This window comes from Staurois parvus, unplaced genomic scaffold (genome assembly GCF_062004578.1).
Source record: "Staurois parvus isolate SC_StPar_1 unplaced genomic scaffold, SC_StPar_1.0 ptg001152l, whole genome shotgun sequence".
NCBI classification, from domain to species: Eukaryota; Metazoa; Chordata; class Amphibia; order Anura; family Ranidae; genus Staurois; species Staurois parvus.
This window is the reverse complement of record NW_028318948.1, coordinates 314,062-332,650: the sequence shown is the minus strand read 5'-3', so window position 1 is coordinate 332,650 and position 18,589 is coordinate 314,062. Positions and strand designations below refer to the sequence as shown.

The 18,589-nt window shown below is 48.3% G+C and overlaps 1 protein-coding gene across 4 annotated transcripts in view; it reads right to left on the bottom strand.

Moving 5' to 3' along the window:
• Positions 1–18,028, bottom strand: part of LOC149439147 (cytoplasmic dynein 1 intermediate chain 1-like) — a 100,225-nt gene extending 82,197 nt beyond the window's left edge. For 3 of the 4 annotated variants that reach the window (XM_089659406.1, XM_089659407.1, XM_089659409.1), the window contains exon 1: positions 17,846–18,028. The gene's annotated coding sequence lies outside the window, so the exon portion shown is untranslated. The remainder of the gene's footprint in view (positions 1–17,845) is intronic. The other variant, XM_089659408.1, reaches the window with a different exon arrangement.
• Positions 18,029–18,589: the final 561 nt, after the last annotated feature.

Here is an 18,589-nt window from a genome sequence, read left to right as displayed (position 1 = left end):
AGCGTGAGCAGACGACAGAGACACATGGCGCAGGGTGGCGGTGGATGCAGCAGTATTCGGAAGCCAAACACAGGCCTCGGTTAAAAAGCGGAAGCCGTCAGCAGCGTGAGCAGACGACAGAGGCACATGGCGCAGGGTGGCGGTGGAGGCAGCAGCAATGGAAGGCCATACAGCACCCTATCACAAAATGGAACCCACCAACAGTGTAAGGAGACCTGAAAGTGGCACATGGCGCAGGGTGGCGGTGGAGGCAGCAGTATTCGGAAGCCATACACAGGCCTAGGTTAAAAAGCGGACCTGGCAGCAGCGTGAGCAGACGACAGAGACACATGGCGCAGGGTGGCGGTGGAGGCAGCAGTATTCGGAAGCCATACACAGGCCTCGGTTAAAAAGCGGAAGCCGTCAGCAGCGTGAGCAGACGACAGAGACACATGGCGCAGGGTGGCGGTGGATGCAGCAGTATTCGGAAGCCAAACACAGGCCTCGGTTAAAAAGCGGAAGCCGTCAGCAGCGTGAGCAGACGACAGAGGCACATGGTGCAGGGTGGCGGTGGAGGCAGCAGCAATGGAAGGCCATACAGCACCCTATCACAAAATGGAACCCACCAACAGTGTAAGGAGACCTGAAAGTGGCACATGGCGCAGGGTGGCGGTGGAGGCAGCAGTATTCGGAAGCCAAACACAGGCCTCGGTTAAAAAGCGGAAGCCGTCAGCAGCGTGAGCAGACGACAGGCACATGGCGCAGGGTGGCGGTGGAGGCAGCAGCAATGGGAGGCCATACAGCACCCTATGACAAAATGGAACCCACCAGCAGTGTGAGGAGACCTGAAAGTGGCACATGGCAGAGTGTGGCGATGGAGACAGCAGCAATGGGAGGCCGTACAGGGACCCATGACACACTCTGGACCTGGCAGCAGCATAAGGAGGCGGTACAGGGGCCCATGACAGATTACGGGCCTGGCAGCAGCATGAGGAGTCGGTACGGGGGCCCATGGCAGATTACGGGCCTGGCAGCAGCATGAGGAGGCGGTACAGGGGCCCATGGCAGAGTGGCGGAGCGTAAGCAGCTAAAATTGAAGGCCATACACAGGCCTAGGTTTAAAAGTCCCTCACAGTTAATTCCAATAACGAACTCTACTCCTCCGTGCAATCTACTTACGAGACCCTGGGCAGGTCTGGGTCCAATTTGTGGTAGAGACTGGTTTTGTTCAGCCATGCTTGAGTGAGTAATAACAGGTCTGTGCTGCCCTTTGGTGTCTGGCTTAATGCGCACAACACTGAACGTCCCAGCGTTTGTCAACGATTTGCCGTTAAGTGATGCAAACCCGCTGAACCACGTTCATGAGGAGCCGGTACAGGGGGCCATGAATCAGTATGGACCTGGCAGCAGCGTGAGCAGACGACAGAGGCACATGGCGCAGGGTGGCGGTGGAGGCAGCAGTATTCTGAAGCCATACACAGGCCTAGGTTAAAAAGCGGAAGCCGTCAGCAGCGTGAGCAGACGACAGAGACACATGGCGCAGGTTGGCGGTGGATGCAGCAGTATTCGGAAGCCAAACACAGGCCTCGGTTAAAAAGCGGAAGCCGTCAGCAGCGTGAGCAGACGACAGAGGCACATGGCGCAGGGTGGCGGTGGAGGCAGCAGCAATGGAAGGCCATACAGCACCCTATCACAAAATGGAACCCACCAACCGTGTAAGCAGACCTGAAAGTGGCACATGGCAGAGTCTGGCGATGAAGTCAGCAGCAATGGGAGGCCGTACAGGGACCCATGACACACTCTGGACCTGGCAGCAGCAAGAGGAGGCGGTACAGGGGCCCATGGCAGAGTGGCGAAGCGTAAGCAGCTTAAATTGAAGGCCATACAGAGGCCTATGTTAAAAATAATAACATGTTTGGGGCATGATTCATGGCGGATTTAGTCAGTTGTGTCAGGAACTGGTGGTTTGAAATCCAGACTAATCCACGCCTGATTCATTTTCACAAACGTGAGTCTCTCCACACTTTGGGTGGACGGTCGTGTCCTCCGCGGAGTTACAATACCTCCTGCCGCACTAAACACGCGCTCCGATGCCACGCTACTGGCCGGGCATGACAGCCTTTCAAGGGCAAATTCAGCTAGTTGGGGCCAAAGGTCAAGTTTCGTTGCCCAGTAGTCAAGGGGATTGTCTACCTTGGTTGGCAGGGTGCTGTCCAAGTAGGCCCGAGCCTGTTGTTTGAGGTCCTGCTCCAGGTCCACCTGATGCTGCTGCTGCTGCGGCTGGTTAGTAGTTTCCACACTGCGCTGGTGAAGAAAGCTACTCATCATTGACTGCAGACTGAGGCAGCCGCTGCTGGTGGAGCTGCCACTGCTCCTACCACCCCACCCCTCCCCTGCTGCCATGGCAGCGGAACGCGAGCGCACAGGGCCCACAGTGTCTGAGGATGGACGTTGGCGCAGAAAGGCAGAGACCAACTGACTACATAGGTGGTTTTTATAGTACTTTATTTTGGCCTCCCTCTCAGCAGGTGTGAAAAAGGCCACCATTTTTGAACGGTAGCGAGGGTCCAACAAGGTGGACAGCCAAAAGTCATCCCTCTGTCTGATGGTTATTATTCGGCTGTCGCTACGCAAGCAACCGAGCATGCTATGGGCCATTTGTGCCAAGGAATGCGAGGGACTCCCTGCCTCCATCTCCACAGCATACTGCCACGGTGCGTCTGGGTCCTCTGTCTCCTCCTCCTCCTCTACCAGATGCTCCTGCTCCTCCACTCCTGTCCGCTGAGTGGAAAAACCACCCATTTCACTCAATAATTCCTGAGCACCAATGTCCTCCTCTACCTCCTCCTCTTCTTCCTGTCCTGCCCCCACAGGGGTCATGTGGCGTTGAGATCTGTGCGCCACGTCTACCGCACCCTGACCAGCCATTGTTAACAGCATTTATTCCAGGACGTGCAACAGAGGAATGACGTCGTTCATCCCATAGTCCTGCCGACTCACGAATAGCGTGGCCTCCTCAAAGGGCCTGAGCAAGCGGCAGGTGTCACGCATGAGCTGCCAATGGCTGACATCTAAGTTACACAGGGGAGTACCTTTATCCGCTTGTAACATCAGGAAATCGGTGATGGCCTTTCGCTGTTCGTAAAGGCGGTCTAACATATGTAGGGTTGAATTCCACCTTGTTGCAACGTCGCAGATCAGGCGATGCTGTGGAATTCCATTCTGCCGCTGCAGCTCAAGGAGGGTGTGCTTTGCGGTGTAGGAATGGCTGAAATGCATGCAAAGTTTACGTGACATTTTAAGGATGTCTTGCAGTGGGATGGTGGATTTTAGGAACCGCTTGACAACCAGATTGAACACGTGAGCCATGCATGGGGCATGGCACAACCTTCCTTGACGCAGAGCAGACACCATGTTCTTTCCGTTGTCGGTCAACATGGTTCCGATTTTCAGTTTGCGCGGAGACAGCCATCTGTCGATTTCTCTGTTCATTACACTCAGAAGTTCCTCCCCTGTGTGACTACGTTCGCCAAGGCATACCAGGTGCAGCACAGCGTGACACCGTTGCACCCTGCACATGTGATATGCCGGTCGGGTAATGGGACTTGGCACGGGGGTGGCGGCTGAGGACACGGCGGAAGAAGAGGTGGTAGAGGCAGACATCTTTGCTGGACCAAGGACGTGCAAACGTGGAGGCAAAAGCGGCGTGACCTGTCCAAGTTGCTGGTGCGGTTGTGCCGGCACCACGTTCACCCAGTGGGCCGTAAATGACATGTACTGTCCCTGACCATAGTTACAGCTCCACACGTCGGCGCTGCCGTGCACTTTGGCAGAGACCGACATGCTCAAAGACTGGCCCACCATCTCTTCTACATGTGAATGCAGGGCTGGCACTGCCCTTTTGGCGAAGAAATGCCGGCTTGGCACTCTCCACCGCGGCTCGGCACAAGCCATCATTTCTCGGAAAGGTGTTGAGTCCACCACTTGGAAAGGGAGGGACTGCAGCACCAGCAACTTGGACAGGAGGACGTTCAGCTTCTGCACCGTCGGGTGCGTGCTCGCAAACTGTTGTCTCTTGGAAACGGATTCCAAGAAAGACTGCGGACGGAATCCATAAAGAGGAGTAGCAGGAGAAGGAGCATCTGAACGAGCGGAAGATGCCAACGAGCGACAACTCCCCTCAGCAGAGGTGTTGGAGCCTTGACTGGCTGATAGAGGGCGATTGACGTCGGGTGACGGAGCAAGTAACGGAGCGGGTGATGGAGCGGGGGCTGGGGCAGGCAGAACCGCCGTATCTTTATCACGGTTTTCCCAGGCCACCGAATGGCGACGCTGCATATGCTGACGCAACGCTGTAGTCCCAACATGGGCCCCCTGGCCACGCTTGACTTTCTGGCCACATAGTCGACATACGGCTACGTTTACTTCCTCGGGCGGCTTGACGAAAAATTGCCACACCGCCGAGTAGGAAACTTTGCCCCCGCTACTCCTCACTGGCTGACTGCTACTTCCTCCGTGCACACCGGCACCACTACTGGCCGTGGTGGTAGGCTGCAGTGGAGCTGGTGCTCTACTCCGTGGCCGTTTGCCTCCACTGACACTGCTGCGACCCTGCTGCCTCCTGGGCAACCCACCGACTGTTTTGCTCGCTGGCAAGCTGGCACCCTCTTCTCCTGATGATGCGGAAGCAATAGCCTGATGACGACGAGGCTGCCAAGTGCGATCAGCATCATCATCATCAATTAGGGTCTCCGCGTCACTACTAGCCCCCTCGGCTGCGTGTGGGTCAGGAGACAGACCTGTCTCTAGACCGGCTACCGAGCCACTCTCCTCGCCAGTACTTCTTCGCCTGGCTGCTGAAGAGGCGGATGTCTCCCCCCGTTCCTGACCGCCCTCTGTTAGCTCTTCCTCACTGTACAGTGGGGCTGAGCCCACAGCATGCGATACTTCGCTTGGTGAGGGAACACCAAAGGACGGGGGCAGGTCGAGGACACGTGATTTCAGTGGGCTTGCTCCCGGGCCATGCCAACTAACGGTTGTGTCTGACGTACCCACCGACCGTTGGCTGTAGGTGTCAGAGGTGACCTGGGAAGAGGAAGACGACCGAGTCAACCAATCGATGACGGCAGGGTTGTTGGTGGAGACACGACCGCTGGATGACACCGGGAGCACTGGCCTCTGGCTGCGACTAGTGCTGCCTCGACCCCTTCCTCTGCTGCCACGTCTGCTCGCTCCTGAAACATTGCCTCCTCTGCCACTCCTCTGCGTGTTGTCTGACATACTCTTTAATTCAATAAGCACCCCAAACATAAAACAGGATTTAACTCTTTGAACGTACAATAGTGGTTGTGAAGCAGAAAGTAACGTTTCTGTGTCCCTGAGTAACAATTCTGTGTCCCTGAGTAACGATTCTGTGTCCCTGAGTAACGATTCTGTGTCCCTCAGTAACAATTCTGTGTCCCTGAGTAACAATTCTGTGTCCCTGAGTAACGATTCTGTGTCCCTCAGTAACAATTCTGTGTCCCTGAGTAACGATTCTGTGTCCCTGAGTAACGATTCTGTGTCCCTGAGTAACGATTCTGTGTCCCTGAGTAACAATTCTGTGTCCCTGAGTAATAATTCTGTGTCTGTCCCTGAGTAACAATTCTGTGTCCCTGAGTAACGATTCTGTGTCCCTGAGTAACGATTCTGTGACCCTGAGTAACGATTCTGTGTCCCTCAGTAACAATTCTGTGTCCCTGAGTAACAATTCTGTGTCCCTGAGTAACAATTCTGTGTCCCTGAGTAACGATTCTGTGTCCTTGAGTAACGATTCTGTGTCCCTGAGTAACAATTCTGTGTCTGTCCCTGAGTAACGATTCTGTGTCCCTGAGTAACAATTCTGTGTCCCTGAGTAACGATTCTGTGTCCCTGAGTAACGATTCTGTGTCCCTGAGTAACAATTCTGTGTCCCTGAGTAACGATTCTGTGTCCCTGAGTAACAATTCTGTGTCCCTGAGTAACGGTTCTGTGTCCCTGAGTAACGATTCTGTGTCCCTGAGTAACAATTCTGTGTCCCTGAGTAACAATTCTGTGTCTGTCCCTGAGTAACAATTCTGTGTCCCTGAGTAACGATTCTGTGTCCCTGAGTAATGATTCTGTGTCCCTCAGTAACAATTCTGTGTCCCTGAGTAACAATTCTGTGTCCCTGAGTAACAATTCTGTGTCCCTGAGTAACGAATCTGTGTCCTTGAGTAACGATTCTGTGTCCCTGAGTAACAATTCTGTGTCCCTGAGTAACAATTCTGTGTCCCTGAGTAACGAATCTGTGTCCTTGAGTAACGATTCTGTGTCCCTGAGTAACAATTCTGTGTCTGTCCCTGAGTAACGATTCTGTGTCCCTGAGTAACAATTCTGTGTCCCTGAGTAACGATTCTGTGTCCCTGAGTAACGATTCTGTGTCCCTGAGTAACAATTCTGTGTCTGTCCCTGAGTAACAATTCTGTGTCCCTGAGTAACAATTCTGTGTCCCTCAGTAACGATTCTGTGTCCCTCAGTAACGATTCTGTGTCCCTCAGTAACAATTCTGTGTCCCTGAGTAACAATTCTGTGTCCCTGTGTAACGATTCTGTGTCCCTGAGTAACAATTCTGTGTCCCTGAGTAACGATTCTGTGTCCCTGAGTAACGATTCTGTGTCCCTCAGTAACGATTCTGTGTCCCTGAGTAACAATTCTGTGTCCCTGAGTAACGATTCTGTGTCCCTGAGTAACGATTCTGTGTCCCTGAGTAACAATTCTGTGTCCCTGAGTAACGATTCTGTGTCCCTGAGTAACGATTCTGTGTCCCTGAGTAACAATTCTGTGTCTGTCCCTGAGTAACGATTCTGTGTCCATGAGTAACAATTCTGTGTCCCTGAGTAACAATTCTGTGTCCCTGAGTAACGATTCTGTGTCCCTGAGTAACGATTCTGTGGCCCTAAAGTCTCTGTGGCCCTAACTCTGTCCCTAATACAGACAGGTCTGTCTCTCTTGAATGACCGGAGGCTAATGGAGAATTCTAAGATGGCCGCGATTTATAGCTCCACCATTACACAGTGCTGGCTGGCTGGCTGCTGATTGGCTAATGAGATCACATGTCATGAATGAATGCATTATGGGTCAGCGCGCCTTGTCTGCGCGCCTTCCCAGAGATCCCCGCTCCGTCGCCACACATGTCGCCGCCATTTTTGGGAAAATTCGATTCGTGCATCCGAAGTTTGCTAATTTTCGGATTCGGCGCGAATCGAATTTTTCCTAATCTTCGAAACGAATTCCACTTCGTCATGTTCGATTCGCTCATCTCTAATTGTTGATCCAGGGAATATCCAGTTAACTTAGTGGATCACGAAGGAATATTTTCCCCCTTGGAGCAAATTGGACCTTGTTTTAAAAAGGTTTTATGATTTTCTCTGGCTCAGTTCTGAGTTTGGGGTTCTGTGGAAGCAGGTTTTCAATTGTATTTATTTTTCTATTAGTTGTACTTGATAAATGTTTTTTTTCAACTTTGCAGCTGGACTATGTAATATTTAGAAATTCTGCCAAGTGATGATGACTTTCTTTAAGCTTTAAATACCAGCAACACTATCTTTGACATACCATTCATTCCATGCAGAAATAGACCTTCCGTCATCATCAACCACAACCCTGCTCTACAAGAAATTGTTTTATAACATTCCATATAGGTGCTCCTGCTTACAGATTTTTATCACATTCCAGTTCTTTAAAGTGGATGTATACCCAAACTTTTTTTTAATTTTAGTTTTGGATAGAGTAGGAAAAGTTAGAGCCAAGTTTTAAGTCCCAGAAAATGTATATTATATAGGGCGCGCTTGTTGGAGCCCAACCTCTGCAGCTGTAAGATAAAGGTGCCAGATGGATATCAGGGATGGATGGATGGAAGCAGTATCACTGAGGCAGCTCTTCTTAGAGTGGAAGCAAGGCTCTAATGCAGTAACAAGAAAAAGAGAGGAAGGCGCCTCTAAGTGCAGTATTAACGATTTATTAGTAGACAAATTTGCACTTACAAGATAAACGGTTAAAAAGACTCATCGTGTGGTAATTGGATCCAGGTGGGACATCCAGCCGTCCAGCAGCAATCTATGTCTATAGGATCAGGAAATAGAGTACAGGATATGCCTGTGCATCAAAAATGAAGCTTGGAGAGCATTTCAGACCTCTGAGGTCTGAAGAAGGAGCCTATTGAGCATGCTCCGAAATGCATTACCGCCCCTTTCACCTGCTACATCTGACTCTGCTCTCCAAGCTTCATTTTTGATTCACAGGCACATCCTGGACTCTATTTCCTGATCCTATAGGCATAGTTTGCTGCTGGATGGCTGGATGTCCCACCTGGATCCAATTACCACACGATGAGTCTTTTTAACCATTTATCTTGTAAGTGCAAATTTTCCATTGTCTACTAATAAATTGTTAATACTGCAGTTAGAGGCGCCTTCCTCTCTTTTTCAAGTTTTAAGTCCCAGCTACTGTATGTACGTTGTAGATTCCCCTCTCCATTCGTCCTTGTGACCACTGTCACTGAGACAGACAGTGACAAGAAATCCCAACTTTAACATCTCAACACACAACAGGAATATAGGTGAAATCTTTCTATGGGAATGTTTGTTTTGGTGACAACTGTCTAATCTAAAGCCTAGTACACACGATCAGAAAATTGTACGAAAATACCACTTTTGAAGCGATCGTACAGTAATCTGATTGTTAGTACACAGTGTTCATCCAAAACTATTTGAAGGGACAAGCATGAAAATTTTTCTCATACGATACCAGATCGTACGATTTTCATTTAATCGGTACAGTTTTTGTCCGAAAACACAATACAAATACATTACAATATATGACATCACTTCCGAATTTTTATTATCATACAAGAATTTTTGTTAACTTTAGTAGCCTCTTCACTTTCAATATGGAGACTAGCGTGCAAAAAAAAAAAAAAAAAAACATACGATCATTCATCTGATATTCTCATCATGTGTATTGGTCTTTAGAGGGGTTTTTCCCCTTATTTTGTATAGGGCTATAAAGGGAAATCTCCAAAAAGTACATTTGGAAGGGATAAGGTAGAGTGAGATGATGCCATCTGAAAAATTCTACTGAATTCCATTGGGATCATCAAGAGGTGAAATTCACCAAAATTGGTAGCTTTGCAGCAAACAATTTAGAACCGTTTCACTACTTACTCCTACTCAAGAGCTCAGCCATAATTACAACCCCCATCATGCTCTTTGTATCTGGATTTTAAGTATATGTGAACCTTCACCTTGTAAAACATACCATTCAGTTTAGAATAGAAATGAAAGATAAAATATAAGTGTATAGATATAAAAAAAAGAATAAATACCTTTTCCCCCTTTTTTTTTTTTTATAAGTGAACACATACCCTCTGTTCCCAGCTGCATAAGGATCTTAGAGAGCTGGCGGAGGAGAAACAGTAGCACACTGGTCTTCCCGGTGAATGACTGTGCAGGACGGTGTGTCTGATCAAGTCTGATCATTGGAGGAGAGCAGGCTGATTTCCCAGCACAGCTAAAAAACTGACCATGTCATGGTCTCATGCCTTGTGTGGTCAGTTTTTATTTTTTTTCAAATTCTTTATTTATAACAACGGAACAGCAGTAGACAAGTGACCATATATCAGTTCAGTCAAAAAATATATAAAGGAAAGCATCAATAGCAATTCAAGCATGTACAGTATTCAAAAGAGTACAGGAAAAATACATTCCAGATTCAGAAATGTAACCCAGTACTCCCAAAGGGACCACCACTCCACTGTCCATTGTAATTACTCATATATAGAAGATATAAAAAAGGTAGAAAGAAAAGAATCAAGAGGAGCATGAGTAAGAGAAAGGACATAGCAGAGAGAAAGGGGAGAGAGGGAATGAGAGGGTGGTAGAAAAAAATTTGAATGCCAGGTAGAAGCAAGTTACTCCTCTCCCCTCTCTAGGAGAGGCTTCCCTTCCTCCAAGTAGACAAAAAAGTTCCAAAGGGTTCAAGTTTTAGAATAAACATCACTTTTATGTTGATGCATAAGCATCAAGTCTTCCGTATGGTTAATTTTCTCCACTTTACGTAGCCAAAGCCCAAGAGATGGAGGTTGCGTCTTTCGCCAACATAGATACGAGATTTGGTTGCATTCAACAGGTGATGTAACAATTGACCACTTGTAAGTTCTGGGTGGCATATTGGTGACATGTAACAGAAAAAATGCCAGGTCCATAGGCATGGAGTAGTCCGTGAATTTTTGGATGGTATGGCGAACCTCTTCCCAGTAGTGTGCAAGCCGAGGGTACGACCAGAATATATGAAGCAGTCTCCCCTCTGCCTTCTGACATCTCCAACAGAGATTAGAGGTAGAGGGAGAGAGCTTCTGTAACACCCCAGGAGTTCTGTACCAATGGGACAATATACTAAAGTTGTTCTCTTGTACTTTCGTGCACGAAGACGATTTCAGCGAGAATAAAAGAATATTAGATTTTTGGGTATCCGAGAACGGTCCTCCGAGATCCGATTCCCGCTTCAGAAGGTAAGAGGGGGTAAAGTCTTCAGACAACGTTAGAAGTAGGTTATAGACTTTAGATAAGGCATGGGGCATAGCACTCCCCACAGAGCAGTATTCATCCAGCATGATGAGCAGATTCAGAAAGCCAGCGGGTGAGGGCATCAAGCTCAAGAACTGTCGCAGTTGGAAAGCTTTCCAGAAATTCAGGTGATAGGGGCTCGTCTGGTCACAGAGAAGTTGTAAATGGGGCCACATTCCATTTACTGGGAAGTGAGAGGTCTGAATCTGCCCCAAGCGGTATAGGGACATAAATGGACCATGAAGGAGGCCCAGTTCAAAATTGGGATTCCTCAGTATGGGGTAGAGGGGGGAACATTCTGGTGACAGGGAGGACAAGGCAAAAAGAGAGGAGCAGATACGAGACGTCATACCTATCAGTGGATGTATCGTGAGGGCAGAAGGAGGAGTGCCACTGCACCACAGAGCCCTACCGAGAGAAATAAATTTAATGTCACCATGGCAGTACCAGTCTATCAGTCTACTCAGATGTGCCGCTTGATAATATTTGCGTAAGTCTGGGACTGCCAGTTCTCTATATCGTTTATGTAATGATAAGAGCTTACGTTGGTTTCTGCTTCGCCCAAATGAAGTCATAAAGCACCGCATCAGCCTGTTTGAAGAACCGTAAAAGGTATACAAATATACAAATAGGAAGGGCCTGAAAGAGGTAGAGGAATTTAGGTAGGATGCACATCTTCACAATGTTGCATCAGCCAAACCAGGAGTATATGCCCTTATGCCAAGTAGAAGAGAGAGCAAACTTTATCTAGAAGCGGGGGGGGGGAAATTCAAGGAGAAGGTGCGTGTTAGCTGTGAAGGGATCGGGGTGCCCAGATATTTCAGAGCTGTATCAGACAATTTAAAGTGAAAATTGGTTTGCAGAGATTGTCGGAGATATGGAGGTAGCTTTACACCCATCTCTTCCGATTTGGAGAAATTGAATTTAAGATTATACAGGGCCCCGTATCGCTCAAATTCCTGCAAAAGATTAGGGTTAGAAATTAGTGGGTTGGTTAATGTGAACGTTATATCGTCAGCATAGGCCGAGATCGTGTGCCATGTCCCACCAGCCTCCAGTCCCACTATATCCAGGTTCTGTCTAACCTTACAGAGAAAAGGCTCCAACGTGAGGGCAAAGAGAAGGGGGGACAGGGGGCATCCCTGCCGAGTCCCATTGCAGATAGGAAAAGGATTAGAGAGAACTCCGTTCACCTTTACCGAGGCAGTAGGAGAGGTATAGACATTAGAGGCCCAGCTACACATATGGGCTCCCAATCCTATATGGTGAAGGACCTCCAACATGAACCTCCAATCCACACGGTCTAAGGCCTTTTCATCTTTTTGCATCTGTACCTAGTAATACGCAAGTGGTGTCCGAACGATCGGCTATGTGAATTATGTTTAGGACTATAATAGTGTTGTCTCGCGCCTCTCGGGGCGGGATAAAGCCAACCTGATGTATGATGGCGGGCAAATGTCGTTGGAGGCGTGAAGCGATTACCTTGGTGAACAGTTTGAGATCCACGTTTGGGAGGGAAATTGGTCTATAACTAGCACATTATGAGGGGTCATTCCCTTCCTTGGGGATCACTGTGATGTGAGCTAGTAATGAATCTCGGGGGAAAGAGGCCGAATCCCCCAGCACAATAAACAGTTTGACCAAGTGTTGTCCAAGGTGTTGGAGTAAAGTCTTATAATATTGTATCGTTAGACAGTCAGGGTCTGGTCCCTTCCCATGTTTAGCAGAGCTTAATGCGGTTTGCACCTCACTCAGGGAAATGGGGTCCTCGAGCTTCCGTCTAATTGGCGAAGGCATTCTGGGCATAACAGAAGCCATCAAGTACTCGTGTACTGAGTCCCTTGAGCAAGCAGAAGGTCCCAAATTGTATAAGGTAGAGTAGAATTCCCCAAAGGTCTAGGCTACATGCGATGGAAGAGTACTGTTGCTGCCGTCCGGTCACGCGATGTGCGGGATGTAGGTTGCTAGACGTTGTCCGACCACATTTATCGCCCAATTCGGAAAATACTTGATGACATGTTTGCAGGGCCATTTTGGCCTTGAAACGTAAGAGATCTGTGATTTGGTTGCGTAGAAGGAACAATTCTGTTTCCAGCACTGGGGTTGGGGCATGTTCATGATGAGATTCTACTACCTGGACCTTAGTCAGAAGAGCAGAAAGCTGCATTTCCCGTTCCTTTTTGATTCTAGCTCCATGTATAATAAGGACCCCACTTATCACAGCCTTATGGGCTTCCCAAATCATTCGTGGGTTACAGTCTGGGGTGTCATTTATGGTAAAATAAGAGTTAAACTCCCTGGTCACATCTGCCAAGACCACAGGGTCCTGACGCAGGCTTTCATTCAATTTCCAAGAGGAGCATCATGGATCCCAAATTCCCAATAGTCAGTATCGGATTGAGATTGGAGCGTAATCTGACCAAGTGATGTTGCTGATGGTCACAAATGTTATCCTTTGTGGCTGCCTATGAGAAATCAGAAAATAGTCTATTCTCGAGTATAGTTTATGGGGCGAAGAGTAGCATGTATAGTAACGTCTCCCTGAATGAAGAAGCCTCCACACATCATGGAGCTGTCAATAAATCCTCTTGCGACCATGGCACGTGCCTAGATATGAGGATCGATATGCCTTTGGATTTAGCCATCTTGTGAGTAGCATGATAGACAAAGGGGAACCATCTATTTCTCAGGTAAGGGAGTCTGTCCTCTCAAAAGTGGGTCTCCTGTATAAATGCCACATCAGATCGAAGCCTTTTGAGGTCAGATAGTAGCATTCGGCGCTTCTCCGGGACATTCAGCCCTTTAACATTCAGCGAGGTGATTTTAAGGGAGTCCATAGTCCCACCTGATAGGGAGAAGAAAGAGAAAAAAAAAGGGGGGGGGAGAGGGTGGAGAGCAGAAGAGGAAGAGAAAGGGAAAGAGAGAAAATAGAGGGATGAAAATGAGTGAAGAGAGAAAGAGGGAGTGTCAGAGGGAGAGTGGAAAAGGAAACGGAGTGGAAGTGAACAATTTAGAAGTACGAGATCACCGCACTGTGTGACCCCGTCCCAATACTAATATGGGTAACCAAAGTGTACTCCTTGGGGTAGCCAATGGCCACCAGAGCATGGGCCTAGTGGGGAATGAAGTAGGAAAAAGCCAATGGGAGAGCCCGCCCCTCTCCCGAGCAGAAAAGTAGTTGAGTTACAACAATTATAATGTAAGATCCATTAAAAAAAAACAGTAACATCACATGTGTAAAAAAGGAGACCATGAATTACATACTATACAGTGAACAGAACAGTAAGGCACAATACTAGTTCCCCACCTTGCACATCCAGGACCACAGGGGCAGACAGACAGAGCACCCGAGGCAGACCAACTGCCTTCTCCTAAGGCTCCCCAGCCAAACCGATGTGGAACTCCCAACCTGATACACAGAAATAATGAAGAGCTAACAAACATGTCCCAGAGGGCAGTCCAAGATCCAGATTAGTCAGATAGGGAGGAGCCCCCCACCGCAAGACCCCAGTGTGGGCAAGAGCCAGGGGTGGACTGACCATTTGGAAACTCGGGCACTGCCCGAGGGCCCGGGGTCAGAAGGGGGCCCCATCAGATGCCCCTGGTACCTTTTTCATAGGCTTTTTTGAGTTTGGGCAAGGACACAGGGGTCCCATGATCCCCTATTGCCCGAGGGCCCCATGAGTTGTCAGTCTGCCCCTGGCGAGAGCACCCTTCCCTACCTGACCAGCAGTATAAACATTAGGACTCCCAGTCCTCCCAGTCCTCCCAAACATATAGAAGATGAGCCTAGGGTAGACATCACAGAGCACCCCTGGTAATATGGCCTGCGAGGACAAGGTCCCTCTCCCCATAGGAGAGAGGGAAAAAGAAAAATTAAGGTACAAAGACCTTGTAAATGATGGAAAGTCAAAAGACAAATAAGCAATAAAACCCAAGTCTAACAGCATGATGTGGGAAGGTCATAATGGGCTATAGCCAGTATACGATAGATCAGACAAGTCCCGACATCATGTATAAGACCCTTTCGGCATTAGAGGCAGTCACATACGGCCAAGGCCTAGTACCAGTGAAGGCGCGTACAGCAGTTTCAGCAGCGGGTGGAGTTCCACGGTGCAATGTCAATTAGTGCATGATATGGGGTATCCGGACATAATAAAAATAGGACTCACGTGGACCCTCAGCAGATGGTGAGGAGGGTCTGCGACATCTGCGATGTCTTCCAGGCAGTCAGTTAGGGGGGGGGAGGCCGAGGACAGAGCCCAGTGGTGAAGGTGGGGCAAGAGCTGCAGCCAGTCAGGCACCTCAATCAGAGGTAGGTCAGCACTGGTAGGTCTTCCATGGATCGCAAGGTAAAGGAATGAGGCCCTTTCCGTATAGAGACAGTCAACGAGTACCCCCAACGGTAGATCAGGCCAGATCTAGAAGAGGGCGAAGTAGGGCGCACCTCTGTAAGGTAGCCAAGGATCTGTCAGGCAAGATCTTGATGGAGACCCCATCAAAGTCAGTGTCACCTTGTAGCCAGGCTTTACGCAGAATAGATTCCTTCTGGGTGAAGTGGTGGAGTCAACAGAGTACATCCCTCTGGCGATTCGGGTCAGAAGGTTTCGGCCTAGCGTCCTGTGCACCTTGTCTATCTCTAGGTCTGCCAGAGGAGTAGTGTCCAGAATTTTGTGAAAGATAGCTGTGACAGTATCTCACAGCTGATCAGGGCCTGTGGCCTCCGGGAGGCCTCAGAGCCTCATGTTGTTGCGATGGCTCTGGTCCTCCAGCTCCTACAGATGTAATTGGAGAGCTACCACCACAGCCCCGTGGGACACCTGCGTGTTCGCCAGCACCGTCACTCGAAGGTCCAGAACCATCACAGACTGCTTGCCCGTGGAGAGGGGGTCAGCCAGAGTTTGCATCTCTGATCGCAGAAGTTTGATATGCTGTGCATATACATTACCCAGATAATAAGAGCCTCAATGTTGGCCTTAGTTGGGAGTCCCTAGATAAGCGCCCGTAGGTTATCTCCCGTGGGCGGATTTGCAGGGGTGGCTGGCGCGGGCATGGAGCCAGGTCGGCTCACAAAGAAAGCCTCAGGGAGGTCTGTATACATGTCCAAGGCATCCAGGAGTAGATGGCTGGGACACGGACCCGGAAGGTGAGACAGTCGGTGTTCCATGTGGTGCCGCCATATTAGTATTAGAGTCCAGACGGCCAGTCTTCGGAAAGAACCGGTATCTCGGTCTTCAGACCGGGTCACCGGGATGCCTGTGTCCCCTTCACCATCTTCTTCTTGGCTGAGAGCATGATAGGTTGTTGTAGCAAGGTTTGGCAGCAAATAATTCAGGAGGTGCAGGAACTCAGGAGCGGTGCGTTCTCACTTGGCCATGTCCAGACCACGTCCCCCGTGTGGTCAGTTTTTAATAGGAAAGCAGAGGGAGTGGCAGGAACACCAGGGATTTCACACAAAGGAAGCAATACAAAGAGAACAAGATACTTTTTCATAAAAGTACATGGTACAGCAGGTACATATCAGGAATATGAAACGTTGGGTTGACATATTCTTTCATCTATAAGCTTCAGTGAACACCAGTGTACCTAAAATGCATTTTAAACGATAACAAAAAAAATTCCCTTTGTGCTCCCTTTTGGTCTGTTAATTATACCACTGAAAGTGTTTGATTATACTACAGTTACCAGCAACCTTCAGGATTTTCCTATTGCTCTAAAGTGCATAGAATTTGGATTAGGATCTATCAAATGCTATGATTGCGGGTAAATCAGATAAAATGGATAAAGACCCTTATAAAATACACAAACGCTCCATTCAAGACTGTTACGTGCATTCTTGTTGCAGCAAAGTGGGTAATAATGAGAGCTTGGAAGACCGCAGCCATTCCCTTCGCTGAAGTCCAGCACCAAATCTGTGATGGTCTTTGAAAAAATGACCACTCAACAAAACTTGGGAACCATAGATTGAATCCTATATGCCGCCCTCTTTTGATCCAGAGTCATTGCTCCTGTAGAAGACAGAAGTGGGAGGCACATGGGTACTGAGAAACCTTTCTCTTCTTCCAGAGTTTTTTGAACTTAAAAAAAAAAATGCTAGCGTGCATGGAGCCTGAATTATACCATTTTTAATGTGAGCCAGGGGCGAACTGACAACTCATGGGGCCCCCGGGCAATAGGGGATCATGGGGCCCCTGTGTCCTTGCCCAAACTCAAAAAAGCCTATGAAAAAGGTACCAGGGGCATCTCATAGGGCCCCCTACTGACCCCGGGCCCTCGGGCAGTGCCCGAGTTTCCAAATGGTCAGTCCGCCCCTGATGTGAGCATATTGATCTTCTATCTTTTGTATCTTTGAGTTTCTCAAACAATTTCTCTTATGAAAATCTGAAAATTCAATAAAAACTTAGTGAACAAAATTTTCTTTTGCAGATCATTTAAGAGATGGCTTTTGATTGGTCATTATGGCTTACTCCACTCTGGCCATCGTCTTTGCTCTGGTCCTGGTATCAGTAATCTTTTTAGGTCTGAATCAAGACAATACCTACTTTCTGAAAAGGATCAGATAAGCAACATCACAAAGCATTTCCTACTGTCTGGAGCATAGGTGGATTAAGAGTATTGAAAGCAGTTTGAGGAAGAGCAGAGGTATATTTTGATTTGTAATTTAAGCTTTTCCAGGCTTAGGTCTCCAAATCCCAAAGGGTCCCTTTATTTGGAGAAACAGCATCCCTATACCTGTATCATATGATAACAAGACATTCTACAGTCTACGACAGACACCTCCTTTCCTGTTTAGTCACTGTGTATGTATAGCATTGGTTAGGTAGAATATGCAGATTGTACACGATAGAAGAAAACTAAATGAGAACAGGCCAAACTATCAACAACTAATTAGCAGCAATCAAATGCCATTAGTAAAATAAACAAGCCATCCAATAAGAGTAAACAGCACCTAAAATTACAGTAAGTCCACAAGTGATGAGTCACATACAGTATACTAGGAAAATGCTGACGCCCCAGCAAGCCTCCCTATTGGATGTATGTTCTGGGTGATAGGCAGGTCAGTAGGGCGCAGCCTGTATTCAGAGAAAGATTAAAGAGCCGGACTGCTAATTGTGATGCAAATACTGTGCAGTGAGATAGAAATATGAAGCATCAATTTGTAATACAGTGATGCAGGGCAGCATAGACGCAGAACTCACTGCTACATGCAGAATTCACAGTGAAACTGCCATGGTGATATTTACCTTCCTTCTCTGCTATGTGGAGCTTCTTAAGATGGATTGGGTGGGGTGGGAATGCTGCTGGAAAGAAGGAATGAGCCTGGAGTTCTTGATACAGCAGAAGAGATGCTGACAGTAACTACTGCATGATGCTGCTTGAGAATCCGCTGTATCATGCTGGCCCCGGCTCTGTCTCATTAGCATCAGACCATAAGCCACCCCTCTCCTCCACCTCCCCTTGTTTCTGCTTGGGAGGGGAGCCCTGGATCTGCTAGCTCCCTGCAAGAGGGGCACACATTAATCTCACTGAGAGAGCTATTAGCGAGTGTGGGCAACCTGCAGCCCTCCAGCTGGTGGAGATCTGCAAGTACCAACATACACTGTAATGCCAAAAGTATTGGGACGCCTGCCTTTAAACGCACATGAACTTTAATGGCATCCCAGTCTTAGTCCGTAGGGTTCAAAATTGAGTTGGCCCTTTGCAGCTATAACAGCTTCAGCTCTTCTGGGAAGGCTGTCCACAAGGTTTAGGAGGGTGTCTATGGGAAGGTTTGACCATTCTTCCAGAAGCACATTTGTGAGGTCAGGCACTGATGTCGGACAAGAAGGCTTGGCTCGCAGTCTCTGCTCTAATTCATCCCAAAGGTGTTCTGTCAGGTTGAGGCCAGGATTCTGTGCAGGCCAGCCAAGTTCTTCCACCCCAAACTCACTCATCCATGTCTTTATGGACCTTGCTTTGTGCACTGGTGCGCAGTCATGTTGGAATAG